At 40.1% G+C, this 17,119-nt stretch overlaps 1 protein-coding gene across 15 annotated transcripts in view; it reads right to left on the minus strand.

The window, feature by feature from the left end:
- KALRN (kalirin RhoGEF kinase) overlaps positions 1 to 17,119 on the minus strand; it is a 497,542-nt gene that overhangs the window by 115,532 nt on the left and 364,891 nt on the right. The gene's annotated exons all lie outside the window — the stretch shown is intronic.

Here is a 17,119-nt window from a genome sequence, read left to right on the forward strand (position 1 = left end):
CTCAGTCAAGGGTTTGTTTGCCTAAGACCTAATCACCCAAGAACACATTTTAACAGGAGCTGGAGAGGAGTCCACAGAAGACAACTTGTTCCAAGGCACAACTCTGACTGTAAATGGGAGACTCTTCATGCAATTAACACTCTTCAGTGGAAACAGGGGTGACAGCAGGAAGGAAATGTTTAATCTTTGGATCTAAATACATGACTCCTCCTTGCTTGAATAAAAGATTAGTCTTGGCCTAAAGCCAGTATCAGGCTCATAAAACTCTCTGCTTTCCAGGGTAAAGGTTCATAGCAATAATCTGCTTGAGAGGGGAGCCAAAATCAGGTCCCAGAAATGTCAGTCCCTGTGTACAGGCTTTGTTCTGGACACGTAACTGTTTTTCAAAAGTGGAGGTGGGAAGACAGATGCAGTGGGCTGCTGGAATCCATACAGCTCGTATCATAGAATCATAGTATGGTTATGATCCTTAAAGATCATCCAGTTCCAACCCCACCTGCCATGGGCTGGGGCAGTTAGAGTCCTAGATACCTATGTATACTTTCACGCAACACTTTCACATGACTGAGTTGTGTATTTTCTATGTTGCAATTGACTAAAACATCCATCTTTCTGCACCAAAAAAAACAAACAAACAAAAAAAAAAAAAAAACAAAAAAAACCTTGATGAGTCACACAACAGAAATGTGTCACCCCTCAAACAGCTCCTGGAATAATCACTTCCTTTAGGACACTGCAGCAGATCATATTGCTGGCTTTAACCTGCCAGTGCCAAAAAATAAAATACAATACAATAATTTTGCATATAGCCCCCAGCTTAGGAAAAAAAAAGCACATCAGGTTTAAATCCCACTGACCTCAATGGACAATAAATACATGCCCAACAGTGAGCTTACATTGAGCTCAATTGAGGCTACCGTTCCCTCACTCTGCCTGCTGCTCTTGAATTATGTACAAGGCTTAACAGTTTGGCCACCTACCCTACATGGTCAGTAGAAGATGTGTGATTCAAGCTGCACATGCAGTTGCTGCTTCCAGCGGCTTCTTCGCTCCTGCTCACCCAGTACAGCTCCTGTAGCGTGCAACTGGGCTATGCAGGGGGAATGTCTGCAGCTGGATAAGCTAACACTCCTAACCCTCTTGGCTCAAGCAGTTTAAAGGAATGCACACAATTTATTTAATCCCCAAATCCATCTTATTGTAGGAGTTAATAGTCAGATAATGCTTTGCATAACATTCCGAACATGCCCCTATAAATAAGAAAGCACTGAAATAGAGGAGTTTGCAGTAAATGGTCAAATCCAGTTCCAAGTTTTTCTTCATTAAAAACAAACCAATGTATTAATCTTCACTGCTGTAAATTTTAACGATGTGAAAAACAGATTCTAACAGCTTCTGAGCACTACAAGCTGCTTCCACGTTTTGAAAAGAAAGGAGAAATAACATTAAATCCACTTTTTAAAGTCTTGTCCTTCCTTTGCATGTTCCCATTCTTACAGCACATTTCATTTGTAACCTGGCACAGAGCCCTGGAGAGAATTTTTTCCCAACTCAGAAATGCTTCCAGGAACAAAACAAGGTCCTCACTACACCTGCAGACTTCGGGTTAAAACTATAGAGTGTCAAACCAAGCCTTGCTTAATGCTTTCTTATGAACATAAACTACCAATAAAAAAGTAGGAGGACATGGCAAATGATCCTCTCTCAGCCCTCCTGATGAGCAATGGATGGAAGTCCTTTACAAACCTGACAGCAGAGGGGACTTGCTCATCATGCAGATGAATGCAGGTAAGAGCTTGACTTGAGCTGTGTCTCAAGAAATAGAAATAAGGTAAGGAATTTCATAAGATACTCTGTTTTGATGAAAAACTTTGACATGGACTTTAAAAAAAAAAACCTCACAGCTCATTGTCTATAGATGATGTTAAACACAGTCTGATTCACTGTTCATTGCCCTTCTTCCTACAAAGCAAAATAGAAAATCTATTTGTTGCGCCACTGGCTTGGGATGCCAAGCTCCCACCAGATTCAGTAGAAACACTCTCTTCTCTTGGCAGTTAACCTTGCTCATAGCTGCTTCACGGTACTTTTTCCGTAGCTGCTCAGGCCAAGTTACAGAAAGTTAAATTCCTCCTTAATAAAATTAGGCTTTAAACTAAATTCACCTTATTTGCCACTAAAACAAGATGCTTAACAAAATTGTTTAACTGAAATCCCAGCCTGGAATTACTATGATCTTGGGAAAACATATGTTTGGATCCAGAAATTATTTTGTGGCTCTTCTTTAGCTTTTTAATAGATCCTGAAAATGTGGACCAAAACATTCCTTGAGCAGATAATTTAAATCTGTTCTCCTATGGAACAGTCAACCTGAATTCAGGCATCCTTCCTGAAGTGGGCTGAATTCCTCTCTCAAAATAGAAATGCAGACCCCATCTGTGAAGATTTGGCCCATTGCAGCTTTGAATAATGAAAAGAGGTTAATTTGTACCACTATTTAAGACAAAACTGAAGGCAGGGATGACAAGATACACACAAATAACATTTTGAGTTGTACCACCGCAAAGATGTCAGGAAAATCTCTGAGCCAGTACTATCCATTGATCTGTAAAAAAGGATGGCCAATGGTCTCAGCATGAAGTGGAACTAAACCAGAACTTCTCCTGATGCGATCACTGGGGCAGCAGGGTGAACTCTGGCAAATCACATCACTTCTCTGTGACCTGGTTTTCTCAACCGTAAAATGACTCTGGCTGCTTTCCAATAGGCTTTCAGATCTCTGAATACAGAATATGAGACAGACATGACATGCAATTGAAATCATATGCTCTTCTGCAGCTTGTCTGCATATTTGTTAAATCAAGATTTACCATCAAAATAGAAGGAACAGTGAGACCTCTCCTTTTAGTGATGATAATGTGATAAAAACTCTTCCTAATTCTGCCATCATTCAGGACTCACTTACTACTCACTTCACTGCTAATGGCTGCCATGATTTGGTTTCATTTTCCTCATCCATATAGATGGTGCCTTGGGACATTCAGAATTGCTCCTTTATTGTGCCCCATCAAGAGCTTATCTTAAGGTTTTAAAAATCACTTTTCTTTGCTAGATTTACCTCCTCCTCTACAGCACAAAGAAATTTCGCAAAAGAGACACAATCTGCTGTGATTAAAGAGAAAAACTAGAAAAGTGTTCTAGCTCTTATGATGGTACTTTGTATTGTTTTCCATGAGAGGAATTATATCCATTAATGGTGATTACAAATCCCTCTGTACTGGGACATTAGCATCCCTTATGCTTGTTACTGACATGAAAAGAGACAACTAAAATATTACAGAGCTGCTTTACCAAGCAGCTTTATCCTATCGAGTCATTTAACTTTAGCTTCTACATAGGGATGGGATGCCCAGAAGAATTGTTTGAGGAATTTATTGGATATAAAATTAACAAATGCAAAGGAAACCCCTCAACCATTAGGATCAATTTTAGCAGTTCCTGTATTATCCCTGTCAAACATTATTCCAACAAAAATGCCAGGTTCATGGATGGACTATGCAAGGGCCTTGTTGCAGGTCTGAGCCCTGGGATGTATACTCTGATTCTCCTGACACACAGCAATGCTGCTCTGTCTCACAGCAACCGTGGACTGGGAACCAGCAGATGGAAAATGAGTTGCATATTTGTTTAGAAGACATTTGCTTTGGCCCAGCTTTTACTGGACTATTTTTAATCATTTATCTTTCCCCTGAAAAGGAAAGTGTTTTGATCAAAGGCTGGAGGCCAATTCTGCTAACACTGAACCAAAACCCCATCTTGCTGATGGGTTCCTGAAGGGCTGGATGTGGCATGGAATGATGTGATGCTCAGGAGAGTGCTCAGATATTCACCTGGTGTACAGTGAGGTGCTTTCCTTGACCCAGTGAAAAAAACTAACATTTTTTTTTTTTTTCAATTTCTTCCAATGACTTATAGTTTCTGCCTTGCATCTCTAACCTTAGCAGCTGCCTAGCCCAGTGCAACAGCTCTCGTCTTCTTCCTACCTCTCTGCAGCACCACATAGCTAATTGCATTTCAGCTTCAACAGTGTTAACATTTCTGTGGCGAAGGGTGGCCAAGTGCTCATAAATAGCACATGGGCATCACATAGCGACAGGGTCACAAAGCAGAATTCTGATAAGCTTGAGAAAGGGTAGATCTTTAAGGTTTTTTTATCAGTCCTGAAATTTTAAGGGCAGGCATTTCATAAAGTTAAAAGGTATCGGAAGTTCAGTTGCTGTGGAGGGACAGCACAACTTCAGGGTTGGAAGAGAGGTTTTGCAAAATAACTGCTAGTAGCACTGAGACCAGCATCTCTGGAAGAATAGGAAACCCCACAGATTTTAAATGACAACCCACAAAAACAACAATAACAACAACAACAAATGTGAAGGCCTGGTTCATACACTACTACTTTTTAACCACCGATGGAGTGAGGATGCAGTGGTAGTCTGTTCAGCCACTGCAACAACACCCAGAAAATGACTGATGAAGCACGGCCCTCAGCCCCTGGCCCATGGGCTGCAGTCAGCATCACCTAAGCCAGCTCAAAGCTGGGGGATGGCACCCACAGGCTGGGTTTCTCGGTGGGTGTTTCAATTTACTTTCTGATCTTCCTATAGCTGCTACACTTCTAACTGATGGCTTAACATCTCCTGTTTTAAAGGAACATCACATGCTTGGGCTAATAGAAGTGTTCCTCCCCTTGTGTAGATCCCCTGCTGCCCTTCTCTATTGACTCCTCAAGATCACACAGCAAATATCAACACTGGAAAACTTTTAGAAGTAATAACGCCAACCGAGGCCTGAGATCTGTGGGGCACAGCTGGTTCCCATCCTCAATTCCTCCTGCAGCCTCTCTGCAAGCTGAGAAGGCTCAGCACCTCAAGAGATTGTGCCCTGAAGACATGACAACAAACCCAACTGCCTCTTGTGAAAATAAATAACAACCAGCCAACACACAGCTTTTCTCCACAAGAGTGGAAAATACACATGTGTGGTCCAGCCATGCTCGTCCAGTAATTGTTTATTTGCAAGTACGGCCAGGAAGTGATGCTGTAGTGTCAGGGAAAATGAACCCAGGGAGGAAAGAGGCTGTGGAGTTGCGCCACACATTTCACACCCCTCTGTTTCTCGCCCACATGCACATTTGAGGACGGCGAGTTTGATTTTGGTTGTTGGTGGCTTTTAAATTAATGCAAGATCCAAACAGAAAAATAAAGTTGGTCTGGACAGCAGCAGCACTGTGATTCTGGAAACCAAGGCTTGGGGGAAGCTTTGGATGTCTCTCTAGTCTGTAGGTTGCCAGTAGCAAGGCATGCATGTGGTTTATAAGGTGGGGAAAATGCTGACTCCAAGGCAGGGAAGTGCCTCCTAAAGAATCCAGCAGCAGAGAGACTTGGCCCCAGAATAAATACTGCCTCAGATGACTAAAAGGACTGGGAGTTTGTGGACTAGCAGAGATGAACAGCACAAACCTCCCCATAACTCAGAGACTTTTCTTCCCTACTTGATCTTGGGGTGAGAGGAGACAAACCCTTACTGGGCACTAAGGGGAAAGAGAAAAAACAGTGATGCATTGGGTGGTGTGACCTCTTCCTCCACTCCCCTCATATTTAACTTCCCCATTTCTCCTGTAAGCTGTCACCTCCCTAAACTGCCTACTCAGTTCTGTGTTTCCTTGTATCACCTCCCAGCCCAGCCAGTACTTATGTTCCGGCAATGCTTCAAGGTCCTGGACACGATCATCACTGCTGCACTTGGCTAGGCAACATACAAAGACCAAGCTAGATGTGGCCCTGCTCAAAGAGTTAAAATCAATTAACTCATTGCCTTTCTGCTCCTTTTTTGCACATACTCAGGCATTGTAGAGCATGAAAATGTGTAAATGAGTTTTATATAGGTTTTATGTATAGTTTGGATGGAGAAACAGTTACCAGCAGACAGCAAGCTGAAGAGAGGAAAAGTACATGCCAGATGGTAAATTGTGAATTTTTCCAGGAACTGATCAGCTCTGGACACAAGCAGTCTTCTCTGAATCCCCAGGAACGGATAGATTCAGTGCACCAAGAGTTAGCTGAATCTGGACAAGACCAGCCCACACTAGCATCACATACTGGTGGTATAAGTCAGGCTACACCCAAATAGTGGCTGCAGTAAGCAAATATAAATACACACTTGATGAAATAAACGACTTTCCAACAATCTTTGTGAACAGCTTCCTAAGAGCTACTGCACACCAGTACAACCCTCCACTCCTGAATTAAAAGTGCTCTTGCAAATACTGGTTGTGATCTGTTTTCCCTGACTTGAACTCTTATGAAAAAAAAGAGAATTTGCAACTCTTTCCCTTTTTCCTCCTCCTTCACACATAGTTTTGCTTCCAATATCAAAGCTCTTTCTAATATTAACTTTGAACTTGGATGATCTCCAATGTCCCCTAATGTCCTTGATCAAGGAAGTCCAACAGTGTTGCTCAAAAATCTGTTCTTAACACTAATTTCTGATCACACACAGACTTTTTTTCCTTTCTAAACAGTTATTCTGTTATCTCTTTATAGCTGGAACTATGCCTTTCCAACATGAAGTTCCTTGAACAAACCCAACTCTTCACAGCTAATAAGCGTTAACTACACAAAAATGATGAATTCTGAAAGGAAAAAAAAATCTATGCCAACAACAAAAGAAAGCATACTGTTCCTCAAGAGAGATACATTTAATGTTGTACAGCCAAATCAAACAAACATGCTGTAATCACCAGAATGAAACCTCCAAAACAACTCAAAACAACAGCAGAGGACAAATAAATATGAACTCAAGTTCTTGGAAGAACAGGAGGAGAATGATCAGGTTTAGATGAGGAACAGCTTCTTGCTTAATGACAACATTGAAAGTAGAACTTGTGAAGAAGTAAAAACAAATAAAAAAACTCTCCTTCAAAATAAGTTCTGAATTCTGTTTGCTCCTTTCTTTCTAAACCACTTTATCTAGGATGTGACTCAAGAATGGCTAGAGACAACTCCCAGATCTCTAATGGACCCTTTATATTCCATGTAAGACCCCGTTTTGGGGGAGCACTATATAATCTATCAGTTTTTAATCAGTCCTTTTGTTCCTTCTATTCATGCAAAAATAGCATGATGCTGAACCTGGAGGACCAATTTCACATCTTGAGAAGACTTGTTTACAAAGTGGTGTGCAGACCTTATAGACAGTAAGTCTCAGGAAATGCTGGTGCAATCCCATTTGATGTGGCAATGCAAGAGAGTCTCAGGGCTGCCTACGGGATCATCTCACCCGCCTTGTGCCCGATACTAGTATTCTTTGCTGTGCAAGAACAGAACTGAAAAGTAGCCTTGCGTGAGGAGAAGGGAAATGAGTTAGTAAATAATTTACAGGTCACTGAATGTTAATTTTGATAAGCAATAATAAAGAAATTCCCTTTAATAATTTATAGTTCAGTTTACACTCTCATTATCATATATTTAGAAGAAAAAGCAACTCAGCCACTTATCTCAGAACACATATGTATTTTTGTCTCCCCACTACAGACAGAATCTTGCTGGAAAAGAATGCTATTTATGATTAACGTGACGTAAATTTAACTGCTCCTCACTATGTCAAAGATCAGTTCAGATCTTCAAACTGCTCTATGGTTCGAAGTCCAATTCAGCTTTTAATGTAACATAAACGGCAACAAATTTTGACATCTTGTTTCTTTGAAAATCACAGCATATTTATAGAAGCCAGACAACAGCTGGTCTGGCTTTAGAGCTGAAAAATATAATATCCTTTAATTCTTCTGTGCAAATCACTATTTTTTTGAATTCTTCTATTTAAAAATGTACTAAACTCAGGTTGGTCATCTTTGAAAGAAAGATAGGGATTTTACAGCATTTCCTTCCTTCTTATTTTGTTTTGATTGAATCAAACTGATTCACTTAAACATCCTCATGACTTAAACATCCTCTTTCTTCCCAGCAGGCATCAAATCATTTTTTTATGTTCAGTTTGGCAATAAAGATTCGTTAATATGGAGTATGATTTATTTCCTGTCATTTAACTCCATAGTGCACACCACAGCTAAGCCTTTCAACCACCTTTACGAGGGCAGCTTTCTGCACCTTCTTCCTGTGCACTTTAAAATTACAGCCATCCTAGCTAAGCAGGATCATATGTTCTTCAGAAATGCTTTGTGATTGTGAGATACCACATTTGCAGTGAATTTGGAACACTCCGCATATCCACTTAGAGTGACCTTTAGCTGTGTGCCTTATGCCTGTAAGGGGAACGTGTTCATCAGCACGTTAGTGTGGAATCTGATTTTCATGCTGCTTGAAGGAATGGAACGGAGATATCAAGTGGGCAGCCATGAAAATTACACTTAATACCCTTGCATGTATGTGTTGACCCTTGACATTCATACCTGCATTGTTCTCAGGAGAGATTCAGCCTGAAGGAGTCCCATCCACTTGAGTGTATACATACACAGTGACTTGAGTTTCATTTTGCAATGTGATTAACTTATTATCTACCAGAAGATGCATTAGATTGAAATGGTTTAATGAAAAGACAGAAAGCAGACTAAATGCTGATCCTTACTTCCTAAAAGGAAAAAAAAATCTATAAAAATCAATAACAAACTTTTTTTATGAAAGGGACAGCAACTAGATGAAAATTTACTAAAGAATGTACTTTACAAAAGAAATAGAGTGCACTTTATTTGTCCTGGGCACAACTGCCAGTTACACGTAGAAGAAAAAGCTGTCAAAAAATCTTTGAAAAATCTCTTTGCATAGGACTGTGCTTTCAGGGACTTTCAGTTGGATTTCTTCTCAACATCTAATCATCCAACTGAATATGGATTTATATCTGCAACTATCTATAGTTGCAAATAAAAAAAAGAGAGAGAGAGAGAAGTGTAAAAATAATGTCTACTGCTTCTGCACTGAAGGAAATAAACCTGTGAGTGTAGAGCGGTTATTGTTCATACACCACCACAGGGATAGCCTTCCCTTCGGGACACAGCATTTTTAGAGCAGAAGTCCCATGAAAATTCAACAACATTTTCAGAAATCTCAGCTAAGATATTTAAAATGCATGGCAAATTTCTTGCATGCTTTTTATGACATTATTCCCTGGGAATATCAGCCACTGAGCAATAACATTTCTATTCCTGTATTCTATGCGCTACAGATGTTCTCAGTTTCCTGATACTCATTCATCTGAATCCATGCAATGAAACTACAGGCTGCTCCTGAGTCAGCAAGCTCTCCATAGGCAGTTTTTTTTTTTTTTTTGGTCTTTCAGAGTGCATTAGAAACAACTGCATTGGGATTAAAACTTTTTAAATATAATACAATTAAAAATCTGATGCTATTCATTTCACATTAAATGTCTTTTGAGTGAAGAAGGAACCCTTAGCAAAGCTTGTGCCTTATTCTTTGTTTTGGCTTTGCTACATTTTCACAGTGATGAAGCAAAGCTTGGTGAAACACTAAAATCTCTGGGAAATTTCTTTGCTAAAATTCAACTATTGGATTAAAAAAAATGGGGTCTTTGTTCAAATTCATCTACTGTCATCATCTCTTTTTTGGCTGTGGGGGAAGTTGTACAGCCACTCTGTACACTAAGAAGTAGATGTGGCTCAACTGCATGGTTTGGACTTTAGATAAGGTTCCCTGAACAATTACGATGAAGTTTCCACAAGCTTGCAACAAGCATCATGTTTTAAAAGGAGCTGTTCATGTTTTGCTTTGTTTTTCAAAAGAATATGTACATCTTTTCTAAGAAAACTCTTTGAAACCAGACAGCCTGCCTTTAGTGCTCTCTCCACCCACAGCTCCAAAAATACTTTCTGGCAACAACAGAAAGCAATGTCCCTACCCTCAGCAACACTTGGACAGGTCACTTCTCAGAGGTAAACCTCTTGATCACCTCTTGATACATTTAGAAATGGGTGATGGAAAAAACAGATAACACATAATTCATGCCAGGATTAAACCTGGATGAAAACCAAGGTTGGTATGAATTACTTTTTCCCTTGTTTTGAGATGTTTTCAAAGTTCTCAGGGAACCCTGAAGGCCAGGGCCCCCAAATTTGCCCTGGGAGGTTTGTGCTGAAGGCATTGCCAGTAGTGATACAAGTGCTGAGGGAGCTGTAGATTGTGTGCTACATACATTACACATCCAAATAAAGAGCTGTTGACTGACTCCACTTGTAGATGACAGGCAGGTAAATTCCTACAAAGCTGCAAGCCACAGTGATTAGTATACAGACAAAAAGATAATGTGAGATCTGTCATTCAAGTCTCTAAACCAGAGATTAAGTTATACCAAAGCAGAGCTTAGGCCCGGTCCTGTAGAGCATGAATTCAGATGTAGCCTCCCAAAGCCTAAAGAAATCTGAAGAAATGACCACTGGGGAAATGTCAGCTCCTGGCTGAACAATTTATTTCCTTGATAAGATAAATATTTTGCTATCACATGACAGTATCTTGAAAAGAGTTAACAACCTATAACTAATGAGCACTCAATAAGGCTAATTAAAGTGCCAAAATATTTTATCTCAGGATTGCCTTTGCTAGCTATCATGTTCTCCCTGTTCTACAGGTGAGGGCAGTAAGAACTCAGTGTGATAACGGCAGCAATGCTGGGCAGTATCAAAGCAATAGACATCTACCCTCTGGGGTTATAAATCACCCTTTTTTTCCATCATATCTTTATGGAAAAAATCGCTCAACAGTCAGAGGTCATTTTCTATTACATAAATTTAGTTTTACTTGTGGTACCACAATTCATCAGCCACTGTAAGGGAGCAGCCCTCCAGACAATGCTCTACTGAATTTGGGAATGTCACTTGCCTGGACAGGATCAGTGCAGAATAACCACAACACTTAGCTAAATGAGACCAAATCAATCACTTCCTTTCCCTGTTAGAGACTCTCTGTTGCTAAATCTAACCTAATTTACTGTGAGTAAGATATATAGGTTACAGGAAGAAATATCTTCAAGCCAATGCCCAGTCCCACCTGTCAAACAGCTCTGTATGCAACATCTTTCACAGGGCTCCGGAAAACAAGAAGATATCTAAAGAAATGCTCCAAGTGCTGTACTTAAGGAGCAACCTACTCCCTGTTCCCATGATCACGTTTTCCCTTAGCTCTGTTGTAGCCAGAATTTCCATCATGCCTTCCGACTCCCTTCCCATCAGCTGTAGCCTGCAGCTGCCGTTAATGACTGACAGAGAGGCTGGCCACTAAAAGGTGATTTGTATTCACTTCAGTCCTGCTGCTCTAGGTCTGTAAAGACTCCAGCCTGTAGTGATACCTTTGATACAAGCACTACTGAGGGTCAGCAGTTCTTGTCCCTTGGGATTCCTCCCGTGCTGCTGCAGAAAGGTGCCTCTTGCCCACAAACCTGCTCCGACTTGGTGCAGAACTGGCTGGCAGAGAAGGAAAAAGCTGAACTTGGATCATGGGATGCACATACTGTGCCACAACAGTGCCAGAGGGATTGAGGACTTGGATGGCTACCTGTGTACCTGTTTTGTAAGAGCTTAGAGATGATTTTAAAAACCTTAGTACCAGGGGATTCAAAGGAAAAAAAATGCTTCAGGAAAGTACATGCAACAACTGAAAGTTGCAGAAAACTTTAATCCTGTTGAAGAAAATCAGAAATCTGCTACGTAGTTTTTATATCTCCTTGTTATATTGGTTCCCTTGCTGAGGAACTAAGCAAAAATTAAATTGTCAGATCAGTACTACTGAAAGTGCTCTTGTTAGCAGAATTAATTAATGTCTGCATTTGGTTATGGTATTGTTTTAATTTCCCTGTTAAATTCCCAACTCTGAAAATGTGAATCTCTCATTTTTATTCCACATCTGGACTTTCTCTATTTGAAAAAATAATGTTATATATAGGCATCAGTTCTTTATTATTTTTTTTTCCCTTATGTTGATGTCCTTATTTCAAGGGGATTTTCATAAAAGGATTACTGTTGTTTCAGTATTTTGTAGCGTTTTTATTTATTTGAGATTAAATAGCCTAATTTAATCTGTTAATTTAAGTATTGATAAACTTCCTGCTCACCTTACCATCCTTCTTCTTTACAAGATCCCTGGATAGAGTGGGATCTTTGGTTTTTCAATTTGGTTTTAGGCACTTTCAATACTTAATTTCCAGATTAATTTATGCTGGGAAGCAATTATCAACCACTTTTTTACTGCATATGTTTAAGGTGGCATCTAATAAACACAGTGATTTCCCCTATATTCTCCTTGTGAGGTACATTACAGAAGAGGTTTCCTATACTATTGAATGTCTGGACATTTCTGTTCGTTATTTTTTTTAATTTACTTTTTACTCAGAACACATTAACACTAGGTAACAGTCCCAGGAAGTATACTTATTTAGGAAAGCATGCAGCACATTGGTGCACAACTCTGTGCTCCAAATGATCAGTATCATCAAGGAAGAGAGTAGGGGATCAAGGCTCCCCTCATTCCTGTATTACTTGGAACGGAAACTTCCAAGGAACTGAGAATTACACTTGAGCAGTTACCTCTACTCCCGGCAAGCACTGAGACCCTTAGAAATGATGGATTTTAAGGACAGAAGGGAGCCCAAATACTTGGTGCCCTAGTTTCCTTTGTAACAAAGAATCTGAAGTAATACTTCCTGCATCAAATCCTATTTTTTCCTTGAGTGACAATATTGCAGAAAGAAAGTTATTTTGCCTTGACTTGAAGCCTTTAAAGAAAAGAGAATCCACCCCTGGGTGACTTCTTCCAACAAGCCTTAGTTCTAAAAGCTCCCCTCTTACGCTAATTACCTCTACCACCAAGGCAGAAGAGGTCGAGATCTCAGTCACATGACTTCTGATGATGAATCTAAGATGAGCTAAGTCCAGTATCTAATGGAAGAGATAAAAGTATACCATGAATATTTACTTTTAAAGAGCAATAAGTTTTCAGTTCACATTTCAGTGCTTTTTTCCATATCCAAAAACAACAGGAGGAAACTAGAGCTGTTCTCCTCAGCATTCTGCAAAAGCCAACAAAAAGAGGCTATTAGAAGATGGAGCAGTATCACCAGAAACAGCTGTTTTACAAGCCAATAGATCAATGGGCTTAACGAATGAGAATGCCCTGCACACTGGCATCTTTAATGCAATTCCCCACTGCTTTGAATCCAAATATAAAGACTGAAATCCTGTCTGCTGTGAACTGAATAGGGCAAGGATTTCTCACGAAGAAATGGTTTTCAGATAGAGTGTTGAAGAGGGCTTACTGTACAGAACAAAAGCCGTCTAGTCTGCCTTTTGGAAGAAGATGAAGAAATTTTGCATAGTAGGTTACCTAGGACCTGACATGGATGCCCAATGGGAATAACACTTAGTGTAATAGTGTTCGTTATCTATTGATTCTGTGAGACCAGCTCATGAAGCCACCTTTTACCTCTACATAATACTTTCCCAAATGACAATCCCAATCATTCTTTTTTCAGTCTATTAAATATTTTAGGTTACAGATTGCATATAGAAAAAAATAGAAATATTTTATATGTTCTCTCTTTCTTTCCTTTTAAAAAGGTGCAGACCTACAGATCTGACTTGAAGTCTGTGATTCTGCTATACAGTATTTAGTGAAAATGAAGCGTCTGAACCCAGAGATAATAGCTTTATATATTATTGTAAGATAAAAATCCAAGAAAATTAAAGATATTAAGGACTAAGATCCAGATTTAAGAAGGTGCTTAAACATGCATTTAATTTGAAATAACAGAGTAACCTCTCTCTCTCTCTCTCTTTTTTTTTTTTTTTTTAATCAGACTTGGCTTTTTTATTTTACTTTTTTTTTTTTTTTTTTTTAATCTGAAGACTCTCATATAATCACCTGACCCCTGCCTGCAGCCAGGAAAACCTGAATATTTAAAGACTCAGTCACAGTTTTGGAGCTAAGCGTATAACTAAGAATAATTTCAAAGAGGAGCCTGCTACCATAAATATTGCTGTGAAGTACCTTTGACATAAAAAAACTGGTCTGAATTTTGGTCTGTATCCTGTGTTGGGTGTTGTACAAACACAATGTTTGGAAGAAGAATTCCTGCCTGCCTTTGGATTAAATTCTTAATCCAAACAGAAAAAAAAAAAAAAAAAAAAAAAAAAAAGGTAAGTGCAGTGAACCCTGAGATGTCATTTGTGATGGCATCCACCATATGCATGACAGATTTTGCTCTGTAGAAATAGGACTCAGCACTTCTGGCCCCCAGTCAAGTATACTCTATACACCAAATGATCCCCCTGGTAAATGCTGCAGCTAGGTTCAGCTGTCTTCAGAGAAAGCAAAATCCTTTCTGAATTTACAGTAATGTTACCTCATGCCCACTTAACGACAAAAAACCTTCTGCCTCTCTTGAGTTTGAAATGCAAAGGTAAAGCTTTGCTCTAGGGCTGTGCCTTGATGAGACACAAGACAGAAGGCACTACTCACAACTCAGGAGGAGATGGGTTCCAAATAATTTGAAAGAAATACATGTGACTTGAGGCACAAGGAGTGTTATTAAACCAAAGCGCTAATTGAACTTGGGAGTCCTTGAGACTTTTTTTTTTTTTTTTTTTTTTTTTTTTTTCTGTCTAAAATGTTGTTTGGCCATCTCTTCTCTGAAAATTCAGCTCATGCTTTAGGTGATCCTTGGGCATAAAAGCTAAATTTAGGAAAGGGACAAAGCATGTCAGCTAAAGCTTTGTACTCTTTTGCCTACAGATGCAATATCAATTTGGGTAATGTCGATTCTTAAATGTTGCTTCAGAGTTGTTTCTGGCCCTGAGTTAACACATAGATGTTCCCAGCACATGATTAATCTGTTCCCAACCTGGCACACTACTAGCACTGCAAAGCTCTTGCATGTGCTTGTAAATGAGCCTGCTCTGAACAGCCAAAGTTCAAAAAGGTAGGAGCTTTTCTCTGGCTCTTCTGGGTGGGGATATCACTGGAGCACAGAGGGAGGTCACTCAGAGTCTGACTTTGAACTCCTGGGAATAACTCTGGTGACTGCTGGAGTTTAATAGCCAGGGAAACGGCTATCTGCTGAACACTTTACCTATTGGTGCTGTTATCAGTACCATGCAGGTTAATTACAGCATGTTACAGCATTTACCATGTGCTGTCAGGTCCGTCAAGGAACCTGAGCTGGCAAGCACAAAATGGTGCACTGGTATCTCAGTACCAGTCTATGCAAGAAGGTAAATCTTCCCAACAAGATTGTCAGACCACCCTAGAAGATGAACTGAAATACACACTGGAGGAAGAAATCCCTTTTCAAAGCTGGAGAGTAAAATAATCTGGAATGAGAGCAAATTGTGCCAGTTCTGTGAAATGTCACCACTAGGAGTTCTGTGCTCCTTGCACAGCTTTGGGATCTGCTAACACGAAGTTCCCTCTTAGCAGATGCCAGTCTGTGCTCAGGGCTTTGCACAGCAAGCAGTGGAAAAGCCTGCACCTGTGCTGAGACTGAACACAGGTGGGCCTGCAATGGGCAGTAAGACAACTTGGCGCCAGCTGTCATTAACTGGGGTAACACTGTGTGGAAAAAAATGAGAGAACCATAAAGCTATGTGGGGAGTTCACTTTCCTTGCAGCAAAGACATGGAAATGGAGCACTTTGGGGGCTAAATTCTCCACAGTTTGCTGGCACTAGCATCGGTGACAAAAAGGAAAGTGCTTTAACAGGAATTGCCTCTCTGTCTCAGGATGAATGCTACACCAGTTGCTCAGACTCAACAAAGCACATACATGTATATTAAAGCTTTAACAGTAAACTGGAATTTGTTTCTATTCAGTAAATGTATACATACAGTTGCATGACCACAAATAACTTTAAATCAGCAAGTGAACGTATCCACCTCTAAAAAGTAATGTGACCCAACCCTAGAACTGATTTAGCCTGTCCCCAGTGGTGACAAACTTTTGTCTGTGTGATTTGGTGCTCAATTTATCCCATGTGCATTTACCTTTCAGTTCAGACAAGATCTGTAGGCAGGAATTCCTACAACTCTTTCCAGCCTTGTATCCTTAAACCAGCTGTTGCAATGATGCGCTGTCTTTCAAGCCACAGCCCAACATCTCTGGTGCTGCTGGCACTATAGATCTCACATGCATCTACAGCCCACAGTGTGGAGTGTCTTACCCAGTGCTTGCCTGTCTGCCCTAATTCATGCAACCGAGTCAATGGGCTTGGGGCAAACCAGCAAAGCTTAAGTGAATGACTAAAACTAAGCATGAGCTCAAGTACTCTGCTGAGCTAGGGCCTTTGTTGGGAATGACAAATGTGAAGAGCATGGAAAAGCAGGGTGATTCCACATGGATTAAAGACATAAAGTAATTTTTCCACATCAGGCAAAGTATTTGCATACGTTACAGTGGCCTTTGGAGTAATAGTTTTATAAGGCACACTATTAGTTAAAAAAAATAAAAGAAACAACATGGGAACATGCTTTTGAGATAAATATAACAGGTGGTCTTCCAAAGGTAATTTGCAATTAACTCAATTAATTTCTATTTCTGAGTCCAGCTTTCAAAATACCTCTGCACTACACTGCAGTTGTGAACTTCATGACCATAAACATGAATTCTGAGTTTATGAAGATACCTTTCTACTCTGTGCAAAGAGCAACATAATTAGAGCCCTGACACAGAGATAAATTCAGAATGATTCTGCAGAATTCATCCCTTTGCAAGCAAAACTGTTTCAAAACAACACATGAAGAGAATATGGATATTCTCTTGTTGGATATGACAAACCTCATCAGCTTAGCTGAAGTAAATTCTCACTAACAGCTCATTTACTCCTACCACCAACTGCTGAAGACAGCAGTTGGAGGTATCAGGGTGACAAATTCAAGTCAGGCATCCTCGTGGAGCTGAGAATCTGGACTCAGATTGTCTGACAAACAAACCGTCGAGTACATACGTGCCGACAGCATGCAGCAATCCAACAGAACGTAGCGTGTCCTGGGGCCATCCATATGTTCCACCATATGTCCACGAGGCGTAGGGTCCAGAATTACAGTCTCTGGAAA

Source organism: Oxyura jamaicensis, chromosome 7 (genome assembly GCF_011077185.1).
Source record: "Oxyura jamaicensis isolate SHBP4307 breed ruddy duck chromosome 7, BPBGC_Ojam_1.0, whole genome shotgun sequence".
Classification (NCBI taxonomy): Eukaryota; Metazoa; Chordata; class Aves; order Anseriformes; family Anatidae; genus Oxyura; species Oxyura jamaicensis.